Genomic DNA, 11,576 nt, shown 5'->3' with positions numbered 1-11,576 from the left:
GAATAATATGACTGATTTGTTGAATATTGTTTTTTTTTAGATACACACTCTGTATAACTAAGAAATATTGTAAGATGCTAACTTTGGAGATATTGACTTCGTCAACTGCACATTCACTATCTTCTACCATCTTTGTAAGTGTAACTCTTTAGGATATTTTGATTATCGTCATGTGGCTTCTTTGATTTGTATGTATTTTTATTAGGTAGTTTTTTGTTTTTGCTTCTAAAAACTACATGTTGAACATTCATTTAGGTAGCTTTCAGCTGTGATGTGTGTTGCAAAGTTAAAAGTTGTAGTCTTTGCTTACCATCTCCGACTAAGAACTGTACGAAAACAGGAGTTTGATAGCATGACAGGCTCCCAGTTTTTTTCTGGTGGCTTTACAGGTAATCTGCAATTAGCTATGTGATGCCTTGTTTTGCTGACCCTTTTTCTCTAGTTTTCACCATTTTTAAATTCTAATGTTTGTAAGCTGATGAATGATTGTTAAGTAGGAACATCAAGTATGGTGACAACTCTCTAGAAAGAAACAAAATGATTTACTGTTGTAGCTGCCTGCTTGAGTCCTTTAATTTCCTCTCCACCTTGATCTCACACAACTTGTATTATCTGTGTTATAACTTTGGATAGGATTTAAAGGGTTGTTATTCTGTAAATAGTACTGACACCATGATGCTCAATATACCATTAGTCAGGTAATCTGCACATAGTTATGTGACGTCCAGTTCTGCTCTTGTTTTCCTGATGCTCAAAGATGAATGGTGATAGCTGAGGCTAAAGGCCATCATAATGTAGGTATCCTATGTTCAAAATTCTGCAAAACTTGATGAATGGTACACTGGAAAATTGCAGTCAGACTGTCGAGACATGTAATCGATCTCCAGCAGTCCAAGCCATTACATTTGCGGAAAGAAATAGATTTTTGAGATGAAAACTATTTCCTCTATCCTACTAAGCCTAAAGTTAGAGCAGAAACTAATATCAGCTATTGATCATCTTGTTCAGGAATTCAGCTTGCTCAGGAAAGTATTCCAATAGGGACCCAAAAATCTAACCCGGGAAGACCACAACAGTTCTTTTTCGATCATTACTAATGATACTTGCTTACTTGAATTTTCATGTGTGATTTCTGGTATTTTTATATGAAGTAGGTGAAGAGTGAAATGTTTCACGGGTCTCAAGGACAATTGCAGCTGTGTGTGAAGATCATGAAATTTATGTGAAGATAATGAAATTTCCTACTATCAATTATTAGTTTGGACGTAAATGATCAACACAAGTATATTGAATATTGCTTATTTTTTGCCAGCTGGTGCATCTATAGACTACAAGATTATAGGATTTCGATTATAGTATTATCACATCCAGCTTACTATATGACCTTAAAATATTCATGTATATTCTGTCCACTCACCTTTTATTTCTTCTTTATTTTACAGGCTTCCCCTGGCCCCAAAAAGATTTTGGGTGTTTTCTCCAAAGCAAATGAATATGCTGAAATGAACCACAACTTTTTAGGTTGTGTAGAAAAAACCTTGGGGATACGTGAATGGTTAGAATCTAGAGGTCATCAGTACATTGTCACTCCTGAAAAGGAAGGACCAGATTGTGGTCAGTTACTGCTAATTTATAATCTCTCATGTTCTATCCATTACTCCACTGAAGCCTATGCATTTCTAAAGATAGTCCCTTTACCGATTTACTCTTCATGCTTGTACAACTAAACACATCTGGAAAGGAGTAGTTTTTTTTCGTTTAAAACATGCATGTATGTGTTTAGGTTTTAAAAAATAAATGGCTTACGCGAGGAGAATTTAACGGTCATAGCAGGAACATTTATTCCTGATCTCTATGTGTTGATTTCGACCCCTTTTCATCCTGCCTATGTCACGACTGAAAGGATCAAGAAGGCAAAAAATCTACAACTTCTGATGACAGGTGGAATTGGATCAGATCATGTTGATCTGAAAGCGGCTGCTGCTACTGGATTGACAGCAACAGAGGTCACTGGAAGCAATATTGTCTCAGTTGCGGATTAAGATGGATTCTGAGCTAGAGAATCAAATTGGAGCAAAATTTGAGGAAGATCTCGATAAGATGATGTCGAAATGTGACATAGTGGTCATCAACACGCCTTTGGCATGATGCAAAAAACATTTGATATTCTTTTTGTGTGAACCACTGCTACAAGTAATATGTTGTTAGAGATCATGTTTTCTTTACCTTCTTCCTTTAATTTTCTATTTCAAACTTTGTCAACAGTTAGAGGTCATCAATAGGATGATAGATGTTCTCAGCAACTTGTGTTGCCAGAATAATATGATTGCCAATGAAATATTTTAAAGATTTTTGGAGATGTAACAGTAGTTCCATATCTTGTTGAATTGTCGAATCCTTTGAAGAAAGAAATACTTCTAAAACTATATTGAGTGCTTTCTTTTAGTTATTTTCCCTCAAATTTAGGATACAGTGGAGATGTTTGGTACCCACAACCAGCTCCCAAGGACCATCTGTGGCGCTACATGCCAAACCAAGCTATGACTCCTCATATTCTTGGACTACCATTGATGCACAGGTTTGTAAATACTCTATTTTCTCCAATTTCTTTAGGATTTTCTTATTCTTTACTTTCACGACATTATAATTGTGAGCAAACTGAGAGAAGCTTGTTACTAGCAATTTTGCAGTTGAACAAAGGATATGTTGGACATGTACTTCAAGGGTGAGGATTTCTCTGCGTTTGGGCTGCAAGTGCTCATATCATAATTGTTGTTATTGGTTCAAGTGTTTTATCTTTGGCTTGTTATTGCTCAACTTGGTTGGATTGATGGTACTATTGTTATGCTTTTATTCTCTTTTGTTACTTATTACATCATATTTGGAGTAATAGAAATCCATCTTCTCACAAATTCCAGATTTTGATCAAATTTGACGGCTTTCAATTGTTGTTGTTGTACATTCTTTCACTTGCTCGACGATCGGTCGAGGTTTAGGCATTGATCAAGTAGCAGGTTTGTTACCTTCTAACCTACTATTGCTACATTTTTGGAGAGTCCGGGAAGCATTGCAAGTTCTAACTTTTATGTACCTTTTTTATTTGAAGAAACTAAAAAATTGGAGGAAGTTTAACTGGAGTTAGCATTGGAATTGTGACTGAAATGCAAAAAGTTTGGAGAACTTTACAAGCACTGTGAGCTATTGCTTTTGCCAGTTCTTACTCCCTCATCCTTATGGAGATTCAGGTAACGATATGGAGCAATTTTCATTCATTCGTCCTAGTTTAACTTGATGCCGTAGTAATTTCCTATATAATACAGGATACAATCAAATCCCCACCCTCAGAAGCCAAAACAATGAAAAATGCAACTCTAATTAGTGTATCAGTAACAACAGTTTTCTACATGCTCTATGGTTGTTTTTACTATGCAGCATTTGGAGACCATACTCCTGAAAATTTACTAACTGATTTTGGATTATACGACCCTTATTGGCTACTCGATATAGCTGTCATTTGACCTTTTAGTTAATTAGAGTGGCTGAAGAGTACCATCTTCATTTGAATCTTCACTTTTACATAGTTTTAACTAATACAGTGCATACTTGCAACACCTTCTGTAGGATTTTGGAACTCCGACTTCTCCAGCTAACGAAATAAAGAACAGACTTCTTCTGGCATGACGCCGAGCAGAATACTTTGCTCGAACGCATGCTCTTACCTAGAATCTTATTGCTGTCCATTTTACACAGACTGAATCTGACCGTACACGTATAACTCCACCGCAACCTACTGTGTTCCTTCAAAACAAAGCAAGTTAGCATAAGCAGGAAGAAGTACGAGCATCAACAAGCAAGCAAATGTTGTTCTTCTGCCACATCTTTGCTCCAGGGAGCTGCAAGTTGGTTAGTTCTGGCTACTCCAAGAAACACTGCCTCAGATGAACTATGGTGTACACATATGTAGAATATTGCTTTATAAGTATGTGTATGTACACAAGACATACTATCTTTTGAAATTTATTGCAAATTTATATATTTGAATTACTTATTAGCCAATTTAATGCTTCAGATTATTTATTGCATAACAATATTGGTGTTTTTTAATTAGAAATTGTGGCATATAAATATTTTATAGCCAAAATAGTATTACCACACTTAAAAGTGTAGTCATAGGGCTGTAAATTATGGTATGCACATGGGCAAGGACTACACTTCAAAGTGTTGTCATACATTAGATAGACAAGGCAACACTTTAAAATCGTTGTCATACATTAGATAGAAAAGGCAACACTTTAAAATCGTGGGCAATAAGGAAGCTAAGGGCACGCTTAAAAGTGTAGTTGTATGAGATAGAAATGTTGCTATATGAGGTACATAAAGCGTGGCCATTTTGTCATTTAGGCTACGCTTTTAAGCATCGCTGATTATGCAACACTTGAAAAGTGTTGCCTAAACTCTAAGGTTAAGCTACTTTTGGGCACCCCAGGAAAAGTGTTGCTTAAAGTCCAAAAGTGTAGCCTTTTATCAAAGGCCACACTTTTCGGTAGTTTAGGCTACACTTTATTGGGGTGGCCGTAGACCTAAAATGGTGTAGTGTCTGTAACAATATTACTCTCAAAATCACAAGAGAAAAACTTGGTCCTTTTGGCTGGAATTCGAGATACACCCTTCTCTTTGGTGAGTAGTTGAAATTTGTTTTTGAGCTAAGTAGTGTTCAGTACGTTTAGAATATCTCGTTCTCTAGAACTCATTTTCAGTGAATTGATATGTTTTGGAAAGCTAATTCGTATAACTACAACTCTTTTGTTTATGTAAAACTGTAATTTAGCTGTTATGGTTCAAAATATGGGACGCAACATAGAACAAATTCTGTCCAGATTTCGGATTTAGAAATCCTGTATGAACAACTATTAGTGTATCGATGATATCTCTTTGTACAAAATATATTTTGTAGTGATTCTTGATTTTTTGCAACCTTAAGAGATGTACCTACATCTTTTATGAAGGATATACAGTAGAATTTTGCCGTTTTCCATTTCAAATCTAAGTTGCGACATGAGGTACTAGGCTGGCCAGAATTACTGTTTTGGGAGCATAGTCGTATTTGTACAGGCTAAGCTTACTTGTGATAATAATCCTGTTTTACATTAACATTATTGAGCTACTAGGGATTAAAGAAGTTATTTAATTTTATTTTAAGGTTATATATACTCGTGAACAAGTTGAGGACCGTGATACATTGGTTGGTCTATGGTTTGAACTCTTGAAGTTGTGTTGGACTGTTTCTAAGCTAAGCACTGAGGGTTGTGTATAAACTTGTACTTGCACTCTTTTAACTGCTGGTATATCTGAAAGTTGATCTTGGTACCTTGGTTACCTCTTGTCACTTTGTATTGTCGTGTTGGTATCCTTTAAGACGTTAAGGACTCTTGTGTAACTCACCCACTTGTACAGATTGTTTGATCACTTGGCACTCTTGTTGGGACCTTATCCTTCTTGTGGTTGTGACTTTGTCACTATTGGCATGCCTCTTGATTCAGATCATTTGCCATCTTGACTCTAGATTTTTAGTCCGTCTTAAGAATGGAAGTTCTCCATTTTAAGTACGAACTAGAAAGCCATTTTTAATATGGTTCTTGGTTCTCTTGATTATTGGGTTTTGACCCTTCTTGATATAGGGCGTCTGCCCTTCTTGATACATGTTTGTGCTTGGTGCGATGACATGATGTATATATTGGGCGAGCCTTGTTGTTGAATCTCTTGGAAAATTGTACTATGAGCATTCTTGACATTTGGATCTTTAAATATCAAACTTGATACTCTTTATATATTGTTTACTTGATTTATTGATTATGTTCAATTATGTTGCCCATGACTTGAGAAAGGTAACTTGGTGAATCTGAGATCTCCAAACCTATAGTTTTTGCACCACTAAGCTATATGCTTAGCGATAGTTGTTTCTATCGTAAGAAATGTTCAAGAGTATGCATGAAGCTGGCCATTGGAGATGGAGATTTTGAGAGCCTTAAGGAAGATCACAATTGCATATAGGCATCTATAAATCTTGGGACTTGTACATGATCTATGTGTTGTATATTTACATGAAATTTTGAGGACTAATTTGATCATGTCACCATGGGTTGTAATATAAGTATGTCTATATGTTTTGTTCTTTTGGGCTGTGCAAATCCAAGTCTTTTAATATACGAAATTTACTATTAGTTTTGAATGTTTGTGTGAAGCATGAACCGGCTGATTTAGGTACTCGGAAGTTGGTAATATTCTTGTTATCTCATCCTTAAGTGTGAGGATAATATATGTATGAAAAGCTCGTCAGTTATTTGCTTAAATTATTCTGGGAGACTTTTTTCGTCATAAGTTAAATTCCGCGCCATGTCAATTTTAACATCAAATAAATGTTTAAATGGGCAAGATGTATATCCTTAACTAAATTATTCGTTATCATCATAATCCCTCTACTAGATTAAAATAAATATGGCCATAGTTAACCACTTTTAAATGTCGCAAGTTTTTAATTAGATTTCTTGTTTAAGTGGTAGTATCCTTTGGAAAGGGTCGCTACACCATATCTCATAATACCCCTCATAGGTGTAACCTTCATATATATCGAATCATCAACCTCAAATTCCACATATGTTCTTCTAACATTTGTATAGGATATGTGTCAGCTCTGTGTTGTTTCAACCTCTCTTTAATTATTTTCACCTTCTGCATTGATTAATGAACTGAGTCTGGTCCTATCAACTCAATTTTACCAACCTCAAACCAGCCAATAGGAGATCTAAACCTTCACCCACAAAGATCCTCATAAGGAGCCATTTGAATGTTGGAGTGGTAGTTACTCTTGCAAGCAAACCCTATCAGAGGCAAGTGGTCGTCCCAATTCCCTTTGAAATCCAACATATATGCTCTCCACATATATCCTCTAAGGTCTGCTTAGTGAGTTTTGTTTGACTATCTGTATGAGGATGAAAAGAAGTACTAAGGTTTACCTTCAAACCCAAACCCTTCTGAAACGGCTTCCAAAACTGAGCGGTAAATTGTACACCTGTATATGAAATGATGCACAATGGAACTTGATGAAGTCGGACTAGTGGTGGCAATTTCAGCCCATATAAGTGAAATGGATCCATTTTTTCCATATTAAATTAAATGGATCACTCATATTTTCTTAAATGGGTAAATATGGACTTCAACATATTTAAACTCACACAAATATGGACAAAATGGGTAAACATGACAATCCATATATACCCATATATCACTCACTTATCATAAAAATTCCTAATTGCAGTACTTGTTTTTTAAAATAAGAATAGGAAATTTATGGGGTGGGGGTGCATGTGAGAGTGTGGGATAGGATGGGTGGGTACAAAAATTTTTTTTTAAAAGTATTTTAAATAGGGTGGAGTTAGGGTACCTAAGAGACATATCTTCATGGGTGCGAGAGACATATCATCACGGGCAGAGTTAGGGTGTCAAGCCCCTAGCCTACACCCTGGGCGGGACCGGCACCCGGAGACCATTGCTGGCCCCAGGCAAACCCTTGGCCTGGCTTTCTTAACTCAGCGGAAACTTAACTCAAAAGTACAACTCAATGCAATGAAAGGTTATAAAACAACCAACTGATGCATAACATGCCAAAAGGCAGCTCGAGTCTCAAAATAGAATATTTACATATATAAATAGATGAGAGACTCAATACTAACTGACTGACTGTCTATGAAGCCTCTACATACTGATATGGATGTTGGGACAGACCCGCAACATCCTAACAAAATAGGAACTAGAACCAAGAAATAACCGAGTACTCCGGAAAGCAAGGAGGCTCACCACTGACTCTGAAGTGCTCAGCTGGATCAACGTCGTGCAGGAGGCTGATCCGGGGTACCTGTATCTGCATCGTCATAAGACGCAGGCCAACTGGCATCAGTATATGGAATGTACGAGTATGCGAGCTGGAAAGCTAAACCACAACTTAAGCTTGAAAAGAGTACAAGAGAACACTTACCTTGGCTCTATTCAACTCATGAATAACTGAACTCAATATATAAAGCTATAAGACACATGTAATATATAAAGCTTGTAAAACTCTTAAAACATGACGTAAAAATCATATTTATAATATCATGAAAATACCATGTTTCCTCTCAAGGTCTACTTGTGCAATGTATGAATGAAGTCCATACCCCCATCCGTACTAAGCAGAACCCTCGAGGAACCATGCTCTTTCTATTGTGGGAGCTTCTCTAACCGACAAAACACCACTATGAATATGAGTGGTGATACAACGTTTTTCCTCACGTTGCCCGAGGATCATCCTATACCTTGCTGTGATATAGGAAGCTAATGATACAATGTTTTACCTCACGTTGCCTGAGGACCATCCTATACCTGGTCTTGATATAGAAAGCTAACTTTACTAAGTGGATCCACTAGCTTAACTTTATGGGTTCATCTAAAAAGTATGACCCGTTAACTCCCATGTTGGCTACATGGTTCTTATGGAGAGTTGAGTTTAATATGAACTCACGTCCCCAAATCGGTGCTCGATACTACTCCCAAAATGCTTTTGACTTATAAGTGTTTTAAACACATCTTTCTTTAAATGAGATAATTACTCAAAATCTGGCCCAAAGGCTCACTTGGAAACGATGTTCCTTTTTCTTGAAAACTAGCCCTAAGGCTCTTTTGGAAATCATAATCCCTTTCTTACTCAAGTGTAAAAACATTTAGAAACTTCTTTGGGAATACATAGTTCCCTAATAGCTTTTGAGAAATGAACTCAACTTACACTCTTGACTTAACTTGAGTCTTGAGACTCTTTACTTAAATTGAAACTCTAATTTGTTTGCTTGACTTGAAACTTGAGTCTAAAAAATGAAGTTAAACGTTCGATGAAGACTCTTGGAAAGCTTGGAGGATTTGTTGAACTTATTTCTTAACATGGCTTGACTTGATTCTAACTTCTCTTTAACTTGATACTAATTTGCCTTGAATTGAACTATGGATTCAAGACATATAATAGCATGTTTATAGATGAGTTCGGGATGTTTAGAAACACTTTGGGGTGTTGGAAACAACTAGGGAACATAGGTATAACACCTAGGAACATGCATGAGAAAGCATGGAAAAAATGAGAAAGCTTGGCGCTATGAGAGGCGCGGAGCGCCAGGCCTAAAACTTCAGAGAAGGCCTGCTGGCGCTCTGAGTGGCGGGCCGCCCCAAGGGCTGGGCTTCAAATCCCCTCTTGGGGCGCGATGACAGGCGCGACGCGCCAATCCCCTTGCCCAGAAACTCGACTTTTCCCCCTCTTTTCTTTAACTCTAAACCATCCTTACTTCAAAGGATCTAACCCCAAACACTAAGGATCATCATATCCCTCAACATACCATGGATTACAACTCAAAACACAACCCAATCATGTCTCACAACCAACAACAACTTCAACAACACAACTAATAACATCAACAATAACTAACAACTTCAACAACAATTCCAATCCTTCCTCAAATCATAAAATGAGCTTGGTGTGTGGGGGAAAGGATCAAACCACAAAAAGAACTCACATACCTTGAAAGGGATCACCCCTGACGACAATCCACGTTGATCTTTGACGGAAACTTGTTGATCTCCTCTTTCTCCTCTTCTTCTTCTCCTTCTTCTCTTCTTCTTCTCTTCTTCTTCTCAAGCCCTAGCTTTTACTCTTTTTAAAAAAAATGGGACAAAATGATCCAAAGATCAGCCCTATACAACAATATAATCCCAAAAGACTTGGCTAGGGAAAAGACTAGAATGCCCTTAATTTCCCGGACAGATTTCCCTGCCAACTGCCCAACTTCTAAAAGGCATAACTTGCTCATAAGAACTCGGAATCGAGCAAACTCGGTGGCGTTGGAAAGCTCATTCCACAAGCTTCATAACCATAACTGGAACTACTCCTAAATCATCCTGAACTGGAAGTTATGACTGCTCAAATTTGGCCAAAAATTCATTTTGTTCCACACTTAGCCAAATTTTCCACATTTTCCAATTCTTTGCAAAAATGACTATTTCCGATTCTAAGCCTCTTCCAAGCTATTTCAAATTGTCGGATGTTACAATATCTCCCCCTTGGAAACATTCGTCCTCGAATGAGCTTACTCTTACAAAGCTAAGGGTGAAACATCATACTTAAGCACCCAATCAAACAATCATGCAAATGCAACAACAATCACAACATGCTCATTATAATTTAAAGAGCACTAAGAAGGAAATTAATACCTTAATCCACATTTTCTCTGGATTCAAAGAGGTGTGGGTATCTCTTCTTCATGACCTCTTCGGCTTCCCAAGTAGCTCCATCAACAAATTGGTTCCTCCAAAGGACCTTGACTGAGGCTACATTCTTCGTTCTCAACCTACGAACTTGACGATCTAGAATCTGAACAGGAACCTCCTCATAAGATAAGTTATCCTTGATCTTAATACTATCAATCGGCAGGATCAACGAAGGATCGCCTATGTACTTTTTCAACATGGAGATATGAAATACCGGATGAACCGCTTCTAGTTCCTGTGGTAACTCCAACTCATAAGCAACATTGACAATCCTCTTGGCTATGCGATAAGGTCCAATATACCAGGGACTAAGTTTCCCTTTCTTACCAAACCTCATAACCCCCTTCATGGGTGAAACCTTCAAATAAACCCAATCATCTACTTCAAACTCTAACGCCCTTCTCCTAACATCAGTGTAGGATTTCTGATGACTCTGTGCTGTTTTCAACCTCTCTTGAATCACTTTCACCTTTTCCATAGCTTGGTGAACTAAATCTGGTCCTATTAACTGTGCTTCACCAACTTCAAACCATCCAATAGAGATCTACATCTCCTCCCATAAAGAGCTTCATAAGGAGCCATCTAAATGCTAGAGTGATAACTGTTATTGTAGGCAAACTCAATGAGAGGTAGGTGATCATCCCAATTGCCCTTGAAATCGATCACACAAGCTCTCAACATATCTTCTAGAGTCTGAATAGTATGCTCTGCTTGCCCATTAGTTTGAGGATGAAAGGCAGTACTTAAGTTCACCTTTGAACCCAAGCCTTTCTGAAAAGATTTCCAGAACTGTGCAGTAAACTGTGCACCTCTATCTGAAATAATAGAGATTGGGACTCCATGAAGTCTCACTATCTCATGAATATACAACTTGGCATAATCTTCTGCTGAATAGGTAGTCCTTACCGGTAGAAAATGGGCTGACTTTGTCATTCTATCGACAATCACCCAAATGGAATCATGCTGTCTACGCGACCTTGGCAACCCTGTGATGAAATCCATATTGATCATCTCCAACTTCCATTTCGGAAGCTCTATCCTTTGAGCCAAACCACCGGGCCTTTGGTGCTCAACTTTCACTTGCTGGCAATTTGGATAGTTAGCTACAAACTCTGCAATGTCCTTCTTCATGCCATTCCACCAATAAACTTCACGCAAATCACGATACATCTTGGTGGAACCCGGATGAATGGAATATTTGGAGCTATGAGCTTCATCCATAACCCTTTCTTGGA

General features: G+C 37.6%; 1 pseudogene; it reads left to right on the top strand.

Moving 5' to 3' along the window:
• The first annotated feature begins 2,043 nt into the window (after positions 1-2,043).
• LOC125840546 (amino acid permease 3-like) lies at positions 2,044-3,518 on the top strand (annotated as a pseudogene).
• The last annotated feature ends 8,058 nt before the right edge of the window (positions 3,519-11,576 follow it).

This window comes from Solanum verrucosum, unplaced genomic scaffold, assembly GCF_900185275.1.
Source record: "Solanum verrucosum unplaced genomic scaffold, falcon-dt-bn FXZP01000181.1, whole genome shotgun sequence".
Taxonomy (NCBI): Eukaryota; Viridiplantae; Streptophyta; class Magnoliopsida; order Solanales; family Solanaceae; genus Solanum; species Solanum verrucosum.
Note: the sequence above shows the minus strand (reverse complement) of the source record. Positions and strands in the feature narration are given on the sequence as shown.